The 22,353-nt window shown below is 43.4% G+C and overlaps 2 pseudogenes; both read left to right on the forward strand.

Moving 5' to 3' along the window:
• The first annotated feature begins 1,622 nt into the window (after window positions 1-1,622).
• Window positions 1,623-19,303, forward strand: LOC139383264 (glycoprotein endo-alpha-1,2-mannosidase-like; annotated as a pseudogene).
• LOC139383265 (glycoprotein endo-alpha-1,2-mannosidase-like protein) lies at window positions 19,304-21,669 on the forward strand (annotated as a pseudogene).
• The last annotated feature ends 684 nt before the right edge of the window (window positions 21,670-22,353 follow it).

Raw genomic sequence — 22,353 nt, forward strand, 5'->3', positions numbered from 1 at the left:
AATCCATGTTTATCATTTTAAAAGGCTAATTGGTCATTAGAAAACCCTTTTGCAATTATGTTAGCACAGCTGAAACTGTTGTTCTGATTAAAGAGGCAATTAAACTGGCCTTCTTTAGACTAGTTGAGTATCTGGAGCATCAGCATTTGTGGGTTTAATTACAGGCTCAAAATGGCCAGAAACAAAGACCTTTCTTCTGAAACTCGTCAGTCTATTCTTGTTTTGTGAAATGAAGGCTATTTCCATGCGAGAAATTACCAAGAAACTGAAGATCTCGTACAACGCTGTGTACTACTCCCTTCACAGAACAACGCAAACAGGCTCTAATCAGAAAAGAAAGAGGAGTGAGAGGCCCTGGTGCACAACTGAGCAAGAAGACAAGTATATTAGTGTGTCTAGTTTGAGAAACAGACGCCTGTCACGACTTCCGCCAAAATCTGTCCCTCTCCTTGTTCGGGCGGCGTTCGGCGGTCGACGTCACCGGTCTTCTAGCCATCGCCTCTCCACTTTCCGTTTTCCATTTGTTGTGTCTTGGTTTTCCGCACACCTGGTTTACATTCCCTCATCTGACTAAATGTATATCACCCTCTGCCCCCCATGTCTGTGTATGGAATCGTTTGTTTGTTACGTGTGGTTCGCTTCAGGCTGGTTTGCGCCGGGTATGTGTTTGACTCGTGTGTTTTGTTTATTGTTCCATTGTGTATTTTGGGAGTTATCGCTGTTTTCCTTGGACATCAATAAAGTGTGCCTGTTTATCAACCATCTCTGCTCTCCTGCACCTGACTTACCTTCAACCAGTTGCGCACATCATGACAACGCCTCACAAGTCCTCAACTGGCAGCTTCATTATATAGTACCCGCAAAACGCCAGTCTCAATGTCACGTTCTGACCATAGTTCTTTATTTTTTTTATTTTTTTTGTGTTGGTCAGGACATGAGCTGAGTGGGCATTCTATGTTGTGTGTCTAGTTTTCCCATTTCTATGTTTGGCCTGATATGGTTTTCAATCAGAGGCAGGTGTTAGTCATTGTCTCTGATTGGGAACCATATTTAGGTAGCCTGTTTTGTGTTGGGTTTTGTGGCTGGTTGTTTCCTGTGTCAATGTTTGTGCCACACGGGACTGTTTCGGTTTGTTCACATTTATTGTTTTTGTATTTTGTGTTCATGTTGAGTTTTCTTGTTAAAACATGGACACTTACCACGCCGCATCTTGGTCCGATCCTTGCTACACCTCTTCAGAGGAAGAGGAAGAAATCAGCCGTGACAGAATCACCCACCAACCAAGGACCAAGTCGTGTGGTAACAGGCAGCACGGGACAGGACCCTGGGCACAGCCAGGGGAATATCGCCGCCACAAGGAAGAGCTGGAGGCAGCGAAGGCGGAGAGGCGCTGGTATGAGGAGGCAGCACGGCGGCGCGGATGGAAGCCCGAGAGTCAGCCCCAAAAATGTATTTTTTGACCTGCGCCAACTTCCTGTGCTTACCGGAGAGCGAGAGGGACCGGGCAGGCACCGTGTTATGCTGTGGAGCGCATGGTGTCCCCAGTGCGGATGCATAGCCCAGTGCGGTACATACCAGCTCCTCGTATCGGCCGGGCTAGAGTGAGCATCGAGCCAGGTGCCATGAAGCCGGCTCTACGCATCTGGTCTCTAGTGCGTCTCCTTGGGCCGACATACATGAAACCAGCCTTACGCATGGTGTCCCCGGTTCGCCAGCACAGCCCAGTGCGGGCTATTCCACCTTGCCGCACTGGCAGGGTGACCGGGAGCATTCAACCAGGTAAGGTTGTGCAGGCTCGGTGCTCAAGAGCTCCAGTGCGCCTGCACGGTCCGGTCTATCCAATGCCACCTACACGCACCAGCCCTCCGGTTGCAGCCCCCCACACCAGGCTTTCTGTGCGTGTCCAGAGCCCAGTACTCCCTGTTCCTCCTCCCCGCACTCGCCCTGAGGTGCGTGTCCTCGGCCCAGTACCACCAGTGCCGGCACCACGCACCAGGCCTACAGTACGCCTCATCTGTCCAGAGCTGCTAGAGTCTCCCGCCTGTCCAGAGCTGCTAGAGTCTCCCGCCTGTCCAGAGCTGCTAGAGTCTCCCGCCTGTCCAGATCTGCTAGAGTCTCCCGCCTGTCCAGAGCTGCTGGAGTCTCCCGCCTTTCTAGAGCTGCTGGAGTCTACCGCCTGTGCAGAGCTGCTAGAGTCTCCCGCCTATCCAGAGCCGCCAGAGCCGCCAGTCTGTAAGGAGCCGCCAGAGCCGCCAGTCTGCAAGGAGCCGCCAGAGCCGCCAGTCTACAAGGAGCCGCAAGTCAGCCAGGAGCCGCCAGTCAGCCAGGATCCGCCATAGCCGCCATTCAGCCAGGATCCTCCAGAGCCGCCATTCAGCCAGGATCTGCCAGAGCCGCCATTCAGCCAGGATCTGCCAGAGCCGCCATTCAGCCAGGATCTGCCAGAGCCGCCATTCAGCCAGGATCTGCCAGAGCCGCCATTCAGCCAGGATCTGCCATTCAGCCAGGATCTACCAGAGCCGTCAGTCAGCCAGGAGCTGCCAGAGCCGTCAGTCAGCCAGAAGCTGCCAGAGCCTTCAACCAGCCTGAGCTACCTCTCGGTCCTGAGCTACCTCTCGGTCCTGAGCTAACTCTCGGTCCTGAGCTACCCCTCGATCCTGAGCTACCCCTCGGTCCTGAGCTACCCCTCGGTCCTGAGCTACCCCTCGGTCCTGAGCTACCCCTCGGTCCTGAGCTACCCCTCGGTTCTGAGCTACCCCTCGGTCCTGAGCTACCCCTCGGTCCTGAGCTACCCCTCAGTCCTGAGCTGCCCCTCAGTCCGGAGGAGTTTGTTTAGTCCAGTGGGGTCCTTTAGTAGGGTTGCCAATCCTAGGTCGGCGGCGAGGGTCGCCGTTCCTAGGAGGAGACTAAAGCGGACAAAGACTATGGTGGAGTGGGGTCCACGTCCTGCGCCAGAGCCGCCACCGCGGACAGATGCCCACCCAGACCCTCCCCTATACGTTTAGCTTTTGTGGCCGGAGTCCGCACCTTGGGGGGGGATACTGTCACGTTCTGACCATAGTTCTTTTGTGTTTTCTTTGTTTTAGTGTTGGTCAGGACGTGAGCTGAGTGGGCATTCTATGTTGTGTGTCTAGTTTTCCCATTTCTATGTTTGGCCTGATACGGTTCTCAATCAGAGGCAGGTGTTAGTCATTGTCTCTGATTGGGAACCATATTTAGGTAGCCTGTTTTGTGTTGGGTTTTGTGGCTGGTTGTTTCCTGTGCCACACGGGACTGTTTTGGTTTGTTCACATTTATTGTTTTTGTATTTTGTGTTCATGTTGAGTTTTCTTATTAAAACATGGACACTTCCCACGCCGCATCTTGGTCCGATCCTTGCTACACCTCTTCAGAGGAAGAGGAAGAAATCAGCCGTGACACTCAATGTCAACAGTGAAGAGGCAACAACAATTATTTTGTTGTTTCTTTGAGATATTCCTTAAAAAAGGTATGGAATTGTCACATCAAAGTGCTAAACACATAAATATCATGGGTTTTTCTTTATTTTCACTATTTTTTACATTGTAGAATATTAGTAAAGACATATTGAATCATGTGGTAACCAAAAAAGTGTTTTTATATTTGATATTTTTCAAATAGCCACCCTCTGCACACTCTTGGCATTCTCTCAACCGGCTTCACCTGGAATGCTTTTTCAACAGTCATGAAGAAGTACCCACATATGCTGAGCACGTTTTTGGCTGCTTTTCCTTCACTCTGCGGTTCCGACTCATCCCAAACCATCTTAATTTGGTTTGAGGTCGGGGGATTGTGGAGGCCATGTCATCTGATGCAGCACTCCATCACTCTCCTTCTTGGTAAAATTGCCTTTACACAACCTGTAGGTGTGTTGGGTTATTGTCCTGTTGAAAAATAAATTATAGTCTAAAACAGATGGGATGGCATATCTCAATTCGACCATGAAGGCCTGATTCCCACAGTCGCCTATGAAGAGTTGATGTTCTTGATCCTTCCATTCCTATGGCGGTCCTCATGAGAGCCAGTTTCATCATAGCCCTTGATGGATTTTGCGACTGCATTTGATGAAAATTTCCATATAGACTCATTAAGAAGGATAGAAATTCCACAAATGTACTTTTATCGAAGTCACCTGTTAATTTAAATGCATTCCAGCTGACTACCTCATGAAGCTGGTTGAGAGAATGCCAAGAGTGTTGAAAGCTGTCATCAAGATGAATCACAAATATAAAATATATTCTGATTTGTTTAACACTTTTTTGGTTACTACTTGATTCCATATGTGTTATTTCATTGTTTTGATGTCTGTGGCGGAAGAATCAGAATTAGTTGGGTAACATAGATAATTAAGATGTCTTATCTGCATAATATGCTTATGTGATATACTTGTTATTAGAATGTATCCCTTTGGACTCTGGTGTTGGCAGTTGCACTTCTCAGTCACCTGGGGCCCAGAGAGGGGAGAGGTCAGGCTTGTCTTTCACATGTCCCTGGTGCTATGCAGAATATCAGAATGGGAAGAAGACAGGAGGGAACATTGTCTTCATATGTGAATGTGCCTTTACCTATTCGTAAACACTGTGAAGGAATGGCGTAATTAATGGGGAACCAATTACTTGTCTCCACAATGTCTGTGCGCCAGTCACTCCCTCCTTTGGCATTGGGGGATGTGTGTGGCAGTGTCTGGAACCATTGTATGTCATCTCTGATGTTGCACTTATCCTGGGATAGTGTATGACCTAGAGGCTCACTCCCCTCAGGGAGCTTGTCCAGGAGAGTGGTCAAGAAAGGGTTTTACTTGAGATGGGAGTATCTGGGGTTGACAATTGATTTATGCAATTGGTCGAGTTAATGTTTCTGTTCTATACTGTACCAGGGAAAGATGGTTCCAGTTTGGAGTCGGAGGACCAGACACTGGTCTATACAATAAACTGTTTACACAGCAGATACTGTCTGTTATGTATTATAGGTATCTTTCATACAGATACATACATACCTTGTGACCCATTCTATATATCTGTTGTTTGTCATGTAGGTTGAAAGGGGTGTATCTTGGCTATAAAAGACCTTTGTACTTGACTCGCCGCTCTCAACGGATCATCAGAAACTGTGATTCGTCGACCAGCCCTCACTATTGCAAAGCTCTCACTATTAAAGATGTAGTTTAAGTATAACTCTAACTTGTGTGATAGGTTTGTCTCTCCTCATTTGATTGTAAAGAAATGAACCACCACATGTCTTCGCTATACTTCTTTTGTTATTTAACTTCTTGAATTAGATTGACGCACCGGTGCATCAAGGTGGTTGAATGTATTACCGATGCAACATTATCTTCTTGATACACTTGCAGATATGTGGTAGTGGAGCACGGGCCGGAGGTCACACAATGTGTTGTGAAAATCTGTAATTAATGCTTTATAATGTTTTTACACTTGTATAACTTCCTTAATTTTGCCGGACCCCAGGAAGTGTAGCTGCTGCCTTGGCTATTGGAGATCCATAATAAATACAAGTAGTCTAAAATCAAGTACACTGTATGCACACTTGCTATAATTCCAATCAGGATGGGAAGACGAGTGAGATTCATTTTGTGCCTGAAATTAGAATGTTGCTTTATTATTGCGGTTGTCAGTCAATAAACGTTGGCATGTACTGTAGTGGCGTCTGTTTTTTCACTGTGTTCTGCTCACTAAATGTTTCTTTCTAGGCTTTATAGCCATACAGTTAAAGAACGCAGCATTGCAACTTTACTTTCCATCTGATGTATAGACACTACCATACACACTACCCAAAGGTACCCGGAGGCCAGTGTTTGTAACAACTTAAGTATTGAAAAATACACAGTTAATCTATTACTGTATTACATAACATAACCACCTATGGTTTAAATTGTTCAATATTGTTTCCACGGGATGGACCCCCTGTTTCTGAGGAAGAGGAGATGAGAGACGAGCCAGCAGGAGAAATGGCACGAGTGGAGACAGGAGGAGAGCAGAAAGAGGAGGCCGCAGCAGAGATGGAGAGAGAGAGGAGGCCGGAGGACAGAAGAGAGAATAGGCCACAGGAGAGATGCAGACAGAGGCGGCAAGAGAGGAGCACAGAGGACAGGGCAGAGAGAGCAGTGGCAAGACAAGAGGGTGAAGAACATTGTTCAAGAGAGGACCAGAGGGCTTCCAAGTAAGAAATACACAATGCACTTTGTGGCTGAAAGTCATTTTTTTGAAAACCTTTTGGTAAGTTATTTGTTCGTGTGGGTCTACTTTTAGAAGATCAGCCACAGCCAGTGTGCTGTGACTCAGACCCCAAAACAAAAGCCATGATCATGTCTTCTCCCTTAGTTGCTTAGGGGTGTTCATTCATTCCCACTGTTCTTAATAATTCATAAGCATTGGATTGGTATTGAAGTGGTTGTTTCAACTGTGGTTTACAAGCTAAGGTTAGTGTAGCTTCCTAATAACACCAAATTAATGGTTTTGAATTATTGAATGGGAGTGAATGAGTGCATAGGTAAAGGAAAACAGTAGCCTCGAAGTTTGAACTGAATCATGATATGTTTCACTAATGTTTTGCTTCACTAATTCAGCCTGGCATTCCTGTCTGTACCTAGGGGTGTTTTATAAAACTTATTCAGAAACTGGACGCTTCTTGCTTTTAATGGAAAGGGAAGGGGGATACCTAGTCAGTTGCACAACTGAATGCATTCAACCCAACCCCTCTGAAATGTATCATCATACCAATGATGATAAATGTGTGAAGTTATTCATTATATCGTTTTACTTTTTAAAGATATCCTAAAGGGTTTTGGACTTATATATGAATATGCAAATGTTGTGTTGCTATGCCTCTGCCTTTAAAGGTAGACTTAGCAAGACGACAAAGATGCACAAAGTAACAGCAGAAGTGGGTCAATTTCCACAACAACTAAGAGCATTGAAGCATGAGGCTTAACTTCTCTGCTGTTTTGGTCCCGTAATTACCACGTTGTATTAGCTTGAATCGAACACATACACAGATACTCTGTGTGTCACACCCTGATCTGGTTCACCTGTCCTTGTCTCCACCCCCTCCAGGTGTCACTTATTATCCCCGGTGTATATTTCCCCGTGTTTCCTGTCTCTCTGTGCCAGTTATTCTTGTTTGCCAAGTCAACCAGGCGTTTTTTTGCTCCTATTTTTCCCTGTCTCTGTTTGTTTCTAGTTCTCCTGGTTTCAACCCTTGCCTGTCCTGACTCCGAACCCGCCTGCGTGACCACTCTAACTGTTCTGACTACCAGCCTGCCTATCCCCTTGTACTGTTTTGGACTCGGATCTGGTTTCTGACCCCTGCCTGGCCGGACCTCTAGACTGCCTATCATCTGGTACTGTTTGGACTCTGACCTGGTTTATGAACTCTTGCCTGTCCCTGACCTGCCTTTGCCTACTCCCTTTGTTACAATAAATATCGGAGCTCTACCATCTGCCTCCTGTGTCTGCATTTTGGTCTCGCCTTGTGCCCTTATGCTGTGTGACTGTGTGAGGACAAGTCTTGCATCGAAATCATCACAATATCTGCGGTGTTGCTCTCTCTCTACTGCACCTGCTGTTTTGGCCTTTCTAGGAGTTTTTCCTAGCCACTGTGCTTCTACATCTGCATCACTTGCTGTTTAGGGCTTCAGGCTGGGTTTCGGTATTGCACTTTGTGACATCTGCTGATGTAAAAAGGGCTTTATAAATAAAATGTGATTAATTGATTGAACTTCATAATGCTGAGTCTACCTTTAATTCATTAACGTACTGATATCAGCAAGTTATATAATATTTTGTCATTATGTTAAAGGGGGGGGGGGGGTGGTGGAGCCCTATCTATGTGGGCCAAAAGGAGGAGGTATCAGAAGAAAAAATGACCCAAGGTATGTGACTGGAATATGAAATGTATACATACAGGTAACTGCCAAAATAAAGGAAGAACCAACATAAAGTGTCCTTTTTTCAATTTTCGCCTACAATGACTTACCCAAATCTAACTGGCTGTAGCTCAGTATCCGAAGCAAGGATATGCATATTCTTGGTACCATTTGAAAGGAAACACTTTGAGGAAATGTGAATTGAATGTAGGAGAATATAACACAATAGATCTAGTAGAAGAAAATACACCACCATATTTGAAATGCAACAGAAAGGTCCCAGTTCTAGCATTCACTCTGGTTATAACTCCGATGGTGTCTACAACATGGCAGCAGTGTATGTGCAAAGTTTCAGATGGATAACGTGAAGTATGAGTGAACTACATGACATTTAGAGTGAAGTCACACAGGTACATTTGGGCAAATCGCGAAGGAGACATTTGCAATCATATTACATTTTTCTGCAAGAATATCGTCAAATCTGTATACTTGGACTTTGATTTAGCTTTTCCAGTATTAGTAGCCATATAAGTTGAAGATTTGCAAAACAACCAGTTTTCATAACTTCATAACTCTGAATATTCTTATAGTTTTTGTTCAAAAGGAAAAGGCATGCTGTCGCGCAAGGTTAGTAGCTACATTTTACGACAGATACAGGGTTTCCGGATACTCCCGTAAAGCCCAGCTCATTGGCTCTCTAGCTTTGATTGACCAAGACTGGTGCATATTTGACAAAGTTAGTGGTTCAAGTGAAGACCGCCCGCGTTATAGGCGAGCCATGAAGGCGTTGCTCTCTGATCAAATTTGGGGTCATGTAGGATATACTACACCCCTAATGATATAGTGAAGTCTAGTTACGTTCTAGGATCTCTGAGGAATACATACAAACGTGATTTGACTGGTTGAATCAACATTTAGGGTTTGATTTTTACAGATTCCTTTCTTTGCAAATTGAACGAGTGGAAATGCAAAACACTGTTCTAAACAGTGCACCTAAAGCGAGCAGTTCCATATGTTACCATCTCTGTTAGAAAGAGGTGGAATAGCAACAACTAGGATGGGTTGCTAATATGACTAGGATTGAGCCTTTGGCTTCTGGACAACAGAAGAAAGTTGATATGAAAACCAATAGGACAGGAGAGAAATGCTGGTTAAATAGTCTATCCAACGCTCATTCCATGGCTTGCGGTCATTCCAGCCTGATCTCGGAAGCAAAGTCAGGCCTGGTTAGTACTTGGATGGGAGAGTGCCAGGTGCTGTAAGCTTATTGCCCAGTGAATTGTACTGTTGTAGAGACTATTTAATAATATAATGGCCATTTTAAAATAGAATGGTTTTGAGTTACGTGAACTTTAGTCTATCCAACTCTTAGTCCATGGCTTACAGCCTTACCAGCCTGAATATGCCCTTTTTTTTAGTTTCAGGAAGTGGACGGGCAGCAGTTGGCTGGAGTGTTTGAGAGAGAGAGAAAATCATGGCTAAATAACTGGGGAATGATGAATTTGTGTTGTCCTTTTTGAACTTGCCCACAATCACAATCACTGATGGCAAAATATATGAGAAGCTAAAAGGCTGGAAAGTGAAGGCGACCAGGCCGATCAAGAGGAGGATGTGGCCAGGAACTTACATTGTAGGCGGGACATGATTTTGCAAGGTGAAGTTTACAGACAATGTGCAATCCTTGTCATATTCCATCAAATTTAACACGGTCGAAGGATTTGAATAGTTCTGTGTGATCCATGACAATGAAATGAAGATATGTAGGCTTTGTATTCAGCCGGGGCAAATACTTAAGGAATATCCGGAATTCACATGCCATAAATGTAGTGAACAAGGGCATTATGCCAGAGAATGTTTGAACGTAGGTAATGTGTGCAGAATGTGTGACAGACCCAAAGATAGCTTTCTTTTTCATTATTGCAGCTACATCTATCACTTACTTTTGCAAACAATGGACATCACTTCTGAGGAAGATGAGGGGAGTGTGCCTATGGAGAGAGAGGAAGAGAGTGACACAGAGTGTGTTGCAGCTACAGGTGACTCCAGAGACAGTGGCAGATAAGTTTGGAGAAACACAAGACGCAGTTTTAGTCTGTGCTGCTGACATGGTGGAACAGCAACACATGATGGGTGAACTAGATACACAGGTAGAGATGGTGCAAGGTGCTTCTCAGGTGTCGGAACAAGTCTAAAAAGGACGCCAAAGAGAGAGCGGTGTCCACTGAAGTCACTGCACTGTTAAAGATAACTTCTCAAAAGGATTTCCTGCTGCTCCACCCAAAAGTCAAAATCAGGAGATTGAAGATGAAATAGATAGTGAGGATCCTCAGTTGTTTGCAAGAAATACGAGGTCATTGTCGAAAGCTAGGGATATGATGGGATTTGGAAAAAATAAAAAGTAGGTTTAGAAATGACTTGGTTGATTAATAATTGATTTTGAAGTTTAATATGTAACTTTTTGTTTATTAATGTTTATGCTTTGAATCTGAAAGGAGAGAAACGTTTCATAACCTAAAAACACTGCTCAGAAAACTGTATACTGGTAGGAGACTTTAAAGTGAGGTGTTGTAGAATGGATGAGGTGTAGATAGGTGTAGATAGATTCAGATATGATTCTTCTAGAAAGGCTTAAAAACTTCTTAGCGGGATCATTTTCGTCAAACACCGCTGAATTGCAGAGCGCCAAATTCAAATTAAATTACTAAAAATATTTAATTTTCATGAAATCACAAGTGCAATATAGCAAAACACAGCTTAGCTTGTTGTTAATCCACCTGGCGTGTCAGATTTCAATAAAGCTTTTCGGCGAAAGCGTAACAAGCGTTTATGTAAGGACATCTCTCTCAGTAGACAAAATATTACAAACACCTAGCAGCCAAGTAGATTGGTCACGAAAGTCAGAAAAGCAATAAATTAAATCGCTTACCTTTGATGATCTTCGGATGTTTGCACTCACGAGACTCCCAGTTATGCAATAAATGGTCCTTTTGTTCCATAAAGATTATTTTTATATCCATAATACCTCCATTTGGTTGGCGCGTTATGTTCAGAAATCCACAGGCTCGAGCGGTCACGACATCGCAGACGAAAATTCCAAATAGTATCTGTAATGTTCGTAGAAACATTTCAAACGATTTTTACAATATATAATCGATAATATATCAACCGGGAATGTAGATTCTTCAATAGGAGAGAGAGAGAAAATGGATGCTCCAAGCTGTTGCGCATACAAAACGCTGCTGGCAAACAGCCATCCAATGACACGATGTGATCTTTCTCGCTCATCTTTCAAAATAAAAGCCTGAAACTATGTCTAAAGACTGTTCACACCATGGGGAAGTCATAGGAAAATGAATCTGGTTGATATCCCTTTAAATGGAGCGAAGGCAGGCTATGGAACATGGAGCTTTCAAAATAGAGGCCACTTCCTGGTTTGATTTTCCTCGGGTTTTCACCTGCAAAATCAGTTCTGTTATACTCACAGACAAATTTGACAGTTTTGGAAACTTTAGAGTGTTTTCTATCCTAATCTGACAATAATATGCATATTCTAGATTCTGGGCCTGAGAAATAGGCAGTTTAATTTGGGTACGTTTTTCATCCAAACATCAAAATACCTACCCCTACACTCAAGACGACCAAGCCTGGCCTGTTGAGGAGTGACGGACTCCATCCTAGCTGGAGGGGTGCTCTCATCTTATCTATGAACATAGACAGGGCTCTAACACCCCTAGCTCCACAATGAGATAGGGTGCAGGCCAGGCAGCTAGTGGAGTCTGCCACTAGCACAGTCAGTGTAGTCAGCTCAGCTGTCCCCCATTGAGACTGTGTCTGTGCCTCGACCTAGGTTGGGCAAAACTGAACACGGCTGTGTTCGCCTTAGCAATCTCACTGGAATAAATACCTCCTCCATTCCTGCCATTTTTGAAAGAGATTGTGATACCTCACATCTCAAAATAGGGCTACTTAATGTTAGATCCCTTACTTCCAAGGCAGTTATAGTCAATGAACTAATCACTGATCATAATATTGATGTGATTGGCCTGACTGAAACATGGCCTGATGAATTTACTGTGTTAAATGAGGCCTCACCTCCTGGTTACACTAGTGACCATATCACAAGTGCACATCCTGCAAAGGCGAAGGTGATGCTAACGTTTACGATAGCAAATTTCAATTTACAAAAAAACCTTCTTGTCATAAAATCTATGCAGCCTACTCAATCACGTTTTATAGCTACTGTTTACAGACCTCCTGGGCCATATACAGTGTTCCTCACTGAGTTCCTTGAATTCCTATCGGACCTTGTAGTCATGGCAGATAATATTCTAATTTTTGGTGACTTTAATATTCACATGGAAAGGTCCACAGACCCACTCCAAGAGGCTTTTGGGAGCCATCATCGACTCAGTGGATTTTGTCCAACATGTCTCCGGACCTACTCACTGCCACAGTCATACTCTGGACCTAATTTTGTCCCATGGAATAAATGTTGTGGATCTTAATGTTTTTCCTCATAATCCTGGACTATCGGACCATCATTTTATTATGTTTGCAATCGCAACAAATAATCTGCTCAGACCCCAACCAAGGATCATCAAACGTTGTGCTATAAATTCACGGACAACCCAAAGATTCCTAGATACCCTTCCAGACTCCCTCCGCCTACCCAAGGACATCAGAGTACAAAAATCAGTTAACCACCTAACTGAGGAACTCAATTTAACCTTGCGGAATGCCCTAGATGCAGTCGCACCCCCAAAAACAAAAAACATTTGTCATAAGAAACTAGCTCCCTGGTATACAGAAAATACCCGAGCTCTGAAGCAAGCTTCCAGAAAATTGGAACGGAAGGGGCGCTACACCAAACTGGAAGCCTTCCGACTAGGTTGGAAAGACGGTACCGTGCAATATCGAAGAGCCCTCACTACTGCTCGATCATCCTATTTTTCCAACTTAATTGAGATGTATGAACTTAAATGTATTTTTGATACTGTCGCAAAGCTAACTAAAAAGCAGCATTCCCCAAGAGAGGATGGCTTTCACTTCAGCAGTGATAAATTCATGAACTTCTTTGAGGAATAGATCATGATTATTAGAAAGCAAATTACGGACTCCTCTTTAAATCTGCGTATTCCTCCTAAGCTCAGTTGTCCTGAGTCTGCACAACTCTGCCAGGACATAGGATCAAGGGAGACACTCAAGTTTTTTATTACTATATCTCTTGACACAATGATGAAAATAATCATGGCCTCTAAATCTTCAAGCTGCATACTGGATACCATTCCAACTAAACTACTGAAAGAGCTGCTTCCTGTGCTTGGCCCTCCTATGTTGAACATAATAAACGGCTCTCTATCCACCAGATGTGTACCAAAGTCACTAAAAGTGGCAGTAATAAAGCCTTGCTTGAAAAAGCCAAACCTTGACCCAGAAAATATAAAAAACTAATCGGCCTATATTGAATCTCCCATTCCTCTCCAAAAAAAATAAAAAAGCTGTTGCTGTGCAACTCACTGCCTTCCTGAAGACAAACAATGTATACGAAACGCTTCAGTCTGGTTTTAGACCCCATCATAGCACTGATCCTGCACTTGTGAAGGTGGTAAATTACCTTTTAATGGCATCAGACCGAGGCTCTGCATCTGTCCTCGTGCTCCTAGACCTTGTGCTGCTTTTGATACCATCAATCACCACATTCTTTTGGAGAGATTGGAAACCCAAATTGTTCTACACCGACAAGTTCTGGCCTGGTTTAGATCTGTCGGAAAGATATCAATGTGTCTCTGGATGGTTTGTCCTCTGTCAAATCAACTGTACATTTTGGTGTTCCTCAAGGCTCCGTTTTAGGACCACTATTGTTTTCACTATATATTTTACCTCTTGGTGATGTCATTCGGAAACATAATGTTAACTTTCACTGCTATGTGGATGACACACAGCTGTACATTTCGATGGTGAAGCCTCAAAATTGCCCTGCCTGTAGATGTCGGCAAAGGTTTTACTTTTAAACTCAGACAAAACAGTGATGCTTGTTTTACGTCCATAGTAACAAATAGATCTTCTGTTGAAAGTGGCTATTCATCTTGATGGTTGTACAGTCATCTCAAATAAAACTGTGAAGAACATTGGCGTTACTCTGGACCCTAATCTCTCTTTTGACGAATATATCAAGACTGTTTCAAGGACAGCTTTTTTCCATCAACGTAACATTGCAGAAATCAGAAACTTTCTGGCCAAAAATGTTGCAGAAAAAGTAATCCATGGTTTTGTCACTTCTAGGTTAGACTACTGCAATACTCGACTTTCCTGCTACCCAGATTAAGCACTAAATAAACTTCAGTTAGTGCTAAACACGGCTGCTAGAATCTTGATTAGAACCAAAAAATGTGATCATATTACTCCAGTGCTAGCCTCTCTACACTGGCTTCCTGTTAAGGCAAAGACTGATTTCAAGGTTTTACTCCTAACCTACAAAGCATTACATGGGCTTGCTCCTACCTATCTTTTCGATTTGGTCCTGCCGTACATACCTACACGTATGCTACGGTCACAAGACGCAGGCCTCCTTACTGTCCACAGAATGTCTAAGCAAACAGCTGGAGGCAGGGCTTTCTCCTATAGAGCTCCGTTTTTATGGAATGGTCTGCCTATCCATGTGAGAGATGCAGACTCGGTCTCAACCTTTAAGTCTTTATTGAAGACTCATCTCTTCAGTAGGTCCTATGATTGAGTCTAGTCTGGCCCAGGAGTGTGAAGATGAACGGAAAGGCACTGGAGCAATGAACCGCCCTTGCTGTCTCTGTCTGGCCAGTTCCCCTCTCTCCACTGATTCTCTGCCTCTAACCCTATTACAGAGGCTGAGTCACTGGCTTACTTGTGATCTTCCATGCCGTGCCTAGGAGGGTTTGTCACTTGAGTGGGTTGAGTGACTGACGTGATCTTCCTGTCCAGGTTGGCACCCCCCCCCCCCCCCCCCCCCCCTTGGGTTGTTCCGTGGAGGAGATCTTTGTGGGCTATACTCGGCCTTGTCTCAGGATGGTAAATTGGTGGTTGAAGATATCCCTCTTGTGGTGTGGGGGCTGTGCTTTGGCAAAGTGGGTGGGGTTTCCTGCCCGTTTGATCCTGTTCGGGAGTATCGTCGGACAGGGCCACAGTGTTTCCCGACCCCTCCTGTCTCAGCCTACAGTATTTATGCTGCAGTAGTTTTGTGTCGGGGGGCTAGGGTCAGTCCGTTATATCTGGAGTATTTCACCTGTCTTATCCGGTGTCCTATGTGAATTTAAGTATGCTCTCTCTAATTCTCTCTCTCTCTCTCTCTCTCTCTCTCTCTCTCTCTCTCTCTCTCTCTCTCTCTCACTCTCTCTCTCTCGGAGGAGGAGGACCTGAGCCCTAGGACCATGCCTCAGGACTACCTGGCCTGATGACTCCTTGCTGTCCCCAGATCACCTGGCCGTGCTGCTGCTCCAGTTTCAATTGTTCTGCCTGCAGCTATGGAACCCTGACCTGTTCACCAGACGTGCTACCTGTGCCAGACCTGCTGTTTTCAACTCTCTAGAGACAGCAGGAGTGGTAGAGATACTCTTAATGATCGGCTATAAAAAGCCAACTGACATTTACTCCTGGGGTGCTGACCTGTTGCACCCTCGACGACCACTGTGATTATTATTATTTGACCTTGCTGGTCATCTATGAACATTTGAACATCTTGGCCATATTCTGTTATATTCTCCACCCGGCACAGCCAGAAGAGGACTGGCCACCCCTCATAGCCTGGTTCCTCTCTAGGTGTCTTCCTAAGTTCTGGCCTTTCTAGGGAGTTTTTCCTGCATTGCTTGCTGTTTGGGGTTTTAGGCTGGTTTTCTGTACAGCGCTTTGTAACATCAGCTGATGTAAGAAGGGCTTTATAAATAGATTTGATTGACTTATCATAACCCAACATAAAACGTTCCTGTTTACAAGCAACAAGAATGTAACAAAGAATGCATAGCTTCAAAATATGGTTAAAACTAGGATCTTGGGTGTCATGGACTGTCTATATATTTTTAGTGTGGTTGACTTTACTGATTCTTGCCCACAGAAAAATGTAAGAAAAGCTGAATTATATCAGAAAAAAAACGTTTTTTAAAAATGTTTTATTGCAGTCTGTAGCATACTAATAATAACAATAATAATAATAATAATAAGGTTATTGTTGAGTTGTAACGCCCGGGGTGTAGTGGAGGAAGAAGTCAGGCGCAGGAAACAGAGAGTTCAGGTTAGCGATACTTTTAATTCACCACACCGGTGAAAACGACGCCAACCCAAACAAACAGACAAGGGGGAAAAAAGGATCCGTGGCAGCTAGTAGGCCGGTGATGACTACCGCCGAGCGCCACCCGAACAGGAAGGGGAGACACTTTTGGTAGGAGTCGTGACATGGGTATAATTTCAGTGAGGGTTAGGGAAAGGCATAAAAGTTAACATTAGGTTAGTGTACCCCGTCCGCATTTGTCTTAAAACCTCTCTGGTGCAGGCGTTCCGCTAGCGACCCACCTCGACAACATCGGATGAATTTGCAGAGCACCAAATTCAAAATACAGAAATACTCATAGTAAACATTCATAAAAGATACAAGTGTTATACATCAAAATAAAGCTTAACCTCTTGTTAATCCAGCCTCTGTGTGAGATTTCAAAAAGGCTTTACGGGGAAAGCATACCATGCGATTATCTGAGGACAGCGCCCCGCTTACAAAAGCATACAAACATTTTACAACCAAGTAGAGGAGTCATGAAAGTCAGAAATAGCGATCAAATGAATCACTTACCTTTGATGAGCTTCATCTGGTTGCAGTCACAAGAGTTCCTGTTGCACAATAAATGTTTGTTTTGTTCGATAAAGTTCCTCTTTATGTCCCAAACTCTGTTTTGTTGGCGCATTTTGTTCAGTAATCCACTGGCTCAATGGCGTTCACAACATGCAGACGAATACATCCTAATAGTACCGGTAAAGTTAGTTGAAACATGTCAAATTATGTTTTTAATTAATCCTCAGGTTGTCTATTGTCTAAATAATCTATAATATTTCAACCGGACAATAGCGTATTCAATAGAAAGGAAAAATAACGAAGGGCACACAATCGGTCACGCACGCTGAAGCTCTGCGTGACCGATGAAGCTCTGCTTAATTCTGCATGCCACTTACAAAATGGTCTCAATCTTCCTAATTTTTCAGAAAAAAAGCCTGAAACAATATCTAAAGACTGACATCTAGTGAAAGCCATAGGAACTGCAATCTGGGTACTAACCATTTAGATACTCTATAGGCATTCAATTGAAAGCTACACACATCAAAAATATCCCACTTCCTGGATGGATTTTCCTCTGGTTTCCGCCTGCCATATCTGTTCTGTTATACTCACAGACATTACTTTAACTTCTTGAGTGTAGGGGGCAGGATTTTAGTTTTTGTCTAAAAAACTTACCCATTTGAAACTGCCTATTTCTCAGGCCCAGAAACTAGAATATGCATATAATTGTCAGATTAGGATAGAAAACGCTCTAAAGTTTCCAAAACGGTCAAAATATTGTCTGTGAGTATAACAGAACTGATATTGCAGGTGAAAACCTGAGGAAAATCCAACAAGTAAGTGCTGTTTTTCCTGAAAGCTCTCTGTTCCATTGGATGCCTTGCCTCCTTTTAAAAGGGATATCAACCAGATTCCTTTTCCTATGGCTTCCTCAAGGTGTCAATAGTCTTTAGACATAGTTTCAGGCTTTTATTTTGAAAAATGAGCAAGAAAGATCACATCGCGTCAGTGGATGGCTGGGTGCCAGCAGCGTTTTGCATGCGCAACCGAGTGGGGCAGCCATTGTCTCTCCCGCTCCTATTGAAAAAGCTACAGTCCCGGTTGATATATTATCGATTATATATTTTAAAAACAACCTGAGGGTTGACGTTTGACATGTTTCTGTGGATATTACTGATACAATTTGGAATTTTCGTTTGTGATGTCGTGACCGCTCGAGCCTGTGGATTTCTGAACATAATGCGCCAAACACCTGGAGGTATTTTGGATATAAAATAATCTTTATGGAACAAAATAACATTTATTGTGTAACTGGGAGTCTCATGAGGAAAACATCCGAAGATCATCAAAGGTCAGCGATTTAATTTATTCACTTTCGTGACCAATCTACTTGGCTGCTAGCTGTTTGTAATATTTTGCCTACTGAGAGAGATGTTCTTACATAAACGCTTGTTATGCTTTCACCGAAAAGCTGTATTGAAATCAGACACGCCAGGTGGATTAACAACAAGCTAGGCTGTGTTTTGCTATATTGCACTTGTGATTTCATGAAAATTAAATATTTTTAGTAATTTAATTTGAATTTGGTGCGCTGCAATTCAGCTGGTGTTTATGAAAAGGATCCCGGTAACGGGATGGATGCATCAAGAAGTTAACAGTTTTGGAAACTTTAGAGTGTTTTCTATGCATATTCTAGCTTCTGGGCCTGAGTAACAGGCAGTTTACTTTGGGCATGCTTCTCATCCAGATGTCGAAATTCTTCCCCCAAGCCATAACAAGTTAATAATAATGTAACAAACTAGAATTTCAAAAATTGGGGGTAGCAATTCTGTGACTTGCATTTCAGTTGTCGGTAGGCTACTTCTGACCGATCATAAATGGATAAGTAGCCAACATTTTTATTTTTAATATTTCAATGTGTAGGATGAACCAACATTCAGCAGCCAAATTTCAAAGCCAACAATAAGCCCAAAAAACACAAGAATGGACAGTGGATCACAACAAGCATTAACATAAGAATGGCAAGGTTTAGACATTTATTGATTTGGTATGGCTCATATTCATGTTAACAGTTGTTTTAAAGCCCTTTACACCACAAGATTCTAAATTTTGGAAGTCCATTTGGTCTCAAATTGTTCCTTAATATCAAGGGACCTGGAAAAAATGACATTCAAATCCATAGTAACATTGACATTGTCATCACTGAAGCAGCACTAATCAAAACGAATGACACAGACCCCCGAGAGGGTCAAGAACATGGAGGCTGCCCTCGGGCAATTCCCTGCTTTAAACTACAATGTGCAATTACTTAAAAATCGCACTGTTGGTTAGGGCCTGTAAAGTAAGCATTTCACTGTAACACGTGCCGAATAAACTTTGATTTGATGTGCATGCCTTTTACTACACATGGTATGGCAACACACATTTTTGATGAAAAGTACATTCACTGGCACCACCCTATTCTGCCACACTGGGACTCAAAGGTGGCAGCAAGATAGCCAAGAGGGGGAGACAGCCCACCAGATGACATTGGAGCCTTCTTCTATCCTGCTTTGGGAGCTTTTAGTTCCTGGGACCCCTTTGTTATTGAAGCTCACATTAAGCAACTGTGAATGGCAGCTATTGGTAATTCTCTGATGTTGGTAATGGAACCTCTTTTTTTAAATTACTTTACATTTGAGTAAAATCACCCCTCAACAATTCACCCCTCTATGGACAAGACCCAAGTTTGTAATCTCATTCATCATCAGTTGGATTTCTTAGTCTGTGCATGTATGTGTTCTTGCTGTTTCCTGGTACCCACCTGGCATTTAGGATGAAAACAGGTGTGTATGATAATGCAAAAAAAGCAAGCATGGCTCATACATATTTATTCTTTGACAAATATCATAAAACAAAGCTAAGAAAAATGTGTCCTAAGTCATTTTTTTGTTTACTCAAATGTAATGCCTCGTTTGTCCCGATTGCCATTGATTTGTGTCTACTACACAGGTTGCTTTTCACATTGAACCATACAAAGGAAGAGATGAAACAAGTAAGTCGTTTCCAATGTCAAATACAGTTGAAGTCGGAAGTTTACATACACTTAGGTTGGAGTCATTAAAACTCATTTTTACACCACTCCACACACTTCTTGTTAACAAATTATAGTTTTGGCAAGTCGGTTAGAACATCTAGTTTGTGCATGACATAAGTCATTTTTCCAACAATTGTTTACAGACAGATTATTTCACTATCACAATTCCAGTGGGTCAGAAGATTACATACACTAAGTTGATTGTGCCGTTAAACAGCTTGGAAAATTCCAGACAATTATGTCATGGCTTTTGAAGCTTCTGATAGGCTAATTGACATCATTTGAGTCAATCAGAGGTGTACCTGTTTCAAGGCCTACCTTCAAAGCCAGTGCCTCTTTGCTTGACATCATAGGAAAATCTAAAGAAATCAGCCAAGACCTCAAAAAAAAAGTTTAGACCTCCACAAGTTTCCGTCATACCACTCAGAAAAGAGACGCTTTCTGTCTCCTAGAGATGAACGTAGTTTGGTGTGAAAAGTGAAAATTAATCCCAGAACAACAGCAAAGGACTTAGTGAAGATGCTGGAGGAAATAGGTACAAAAGTATCTATATCCACATTAAAACGAGTCCTATATCGACATAACCTGGAAGGCCGCTCAGCAAAGAAGAAGCCACGGCTCCAAAACCGCCATAAAAAGCCAGACTACGGTTTGCAACTGCACATGGGGACAAAGATCATACTTTTGGGAGAAATGTCCTCTGGACTGATGAAACAAAAATAGATGGCAACATGAGGCAGGAAAATTATGTGTATATATTGAAGCAACATCTCAAGACATCAGTCAGGAAGTTAAAGCTTGGTCGCAAATGGGTCTTCCAAATGAACAATGACCCTAAGCATACTTCCAAAGTTGTGGCAAACTGGCTTAAGGACAACAAAGTCAAGGTATTGGAGTGGCCATCACAAAGCCCTGACTTCAATCCTATAGCCAATTTGTGGGCAAAACTGAAAAGGCGTGTTCGACCAAGGAGGCCAATAAAACCTGACTCAGTTACACCAGCACTGTCAGGAGGAATGGGCCAAAAATCACAACTTATTATGGGAAGCTTGTGGAAGGCTACCCGAAGCATTTGACCCGAGTTAAACAATTTAAAGGCAAAGCTACCAAATACTGAGTGTATGTAAACTTCTGACCCACTGGCCTAAGACAGGGAATTTCTACTAGGATTATATATTAGGAATTGTGAAAAACTGAAAACCAGCTTAATTCATGTATTTGTTCAGTAATACCTTATCTTGGTGATGTATGAAATACTACCTCAGCTTCATGGATTTGTCTATGATTGAAGTCCAATGTTTAACTCAAGCAGATTGTCTAATTCTTCACCTTTTTAAGTAGACCCATGTGTAAAATTGTACTTAATTTGTAATTGTGTCATTCTATCTTAAGAGATGGTGAGCACTCTGCATTCTACAGGCATAGAACACTGGAAAGTTTCTTCCACTATTCTACATGTACGATTCAGATCTACTCAACTCAGAAGAGTGGGAAAAACATCTGAAAGCAATAGCATTAGAGATACTCCCTAGGAGGGCATCTTCATAGGACTCCTCTTGAAGAGAAACAAGAGGGATATAGTCACCTCAGGTTTCAACGGAGTTTACACTTTGCCACTAATAGGTTTTTCCTATGGCTCCACTTACTGCAGTTGGGAATCCATTCTGTAAAGACAACCTGTTGTTCATTCCAAGTGTGGGGCCAGGTTATATTGACACCAATATTAGGCCTTGGAATTTCCAGAATACATGCAACCGCATTAACGTGAAGTACTATGAAAAGGCATTGCGTGCAGTCCTAGATGCAGGTGCTGATATCTCCATAACGTAATTTAATGAATGGCATGAACGAACCCAGATTGAGATGGCAATTACAAAAACAAGCCAGACTGACCTAGTGTAAAGGCTGTTGGTGGAAGAAGGTGAGGACCAAGGTGCAGCGTGGTACATGTTCATAATTTATTTATTAGCAACTGAACACTAAATACGAAAATGACAAAAATAATACCCAAAACAGTTCTGTCTGGTACAGATACGAAACAGAAAACTACCCGCAAAACTCATGTGGGCAAGAGCTACCTAAGTATGCACCCCCCAAAAGGTGCGGACTCCAGGCGCAAAACCTGACTCTAAAGGAGACCCTCGTAGAGGGCAGCTCCGGACAGGAGGGCGGCTCTGGCAGATCCGGACTGGAGGGAGGCTCTGGCAGATCCAGACTGGAGGGAGGCTCTGGCAGATCCGGACTGGAGGGAGACTTGGTTCTGGGAGCAAGCAGATGACTCACCAGGCTGGGGAGACATACAGGCGGCCTCTTCCTTGGCCTAGGCACCGGATACACAGGGCCGTGGAGGCACACTGGCGGTCTCGACCGCATAGCTGGCCCCCCACATTCTGGCTGGATGCCAGCTTCCACCCGACAAACGCGGGAAGCTGGCACCGAGCACACCGGCCTGTGAATGCTCGGCCGAGACACAGTGCGCATCACCCATAGCACGGGGCCTGACATGTCACCTGCTCGCCCCGGTAAGCACGGGGTCTCCAACCTGATGCCGCCACACTCCCCATGTGCCCCCCCCCAAAACATTTT

The sequence above is a fragment of the Oncorhynchus clarkii genome, chromosome 25 (genome assembly GCF_045791955.1).
Source record: "Oncorhynchus clarkii lewisi isolate Uvic-CL-2024 chromosome 25, UVic_Ocla_1.0, whole genome shotgun sequence".
NCBI classification, from domain to species: domain Eukaryota; kingdom Metazoa; phylum Chordata; class Actinopteri; order Salmoniformes; family Salmonidae; genus Oncorhynchus; species Oncorhynchus clarkii.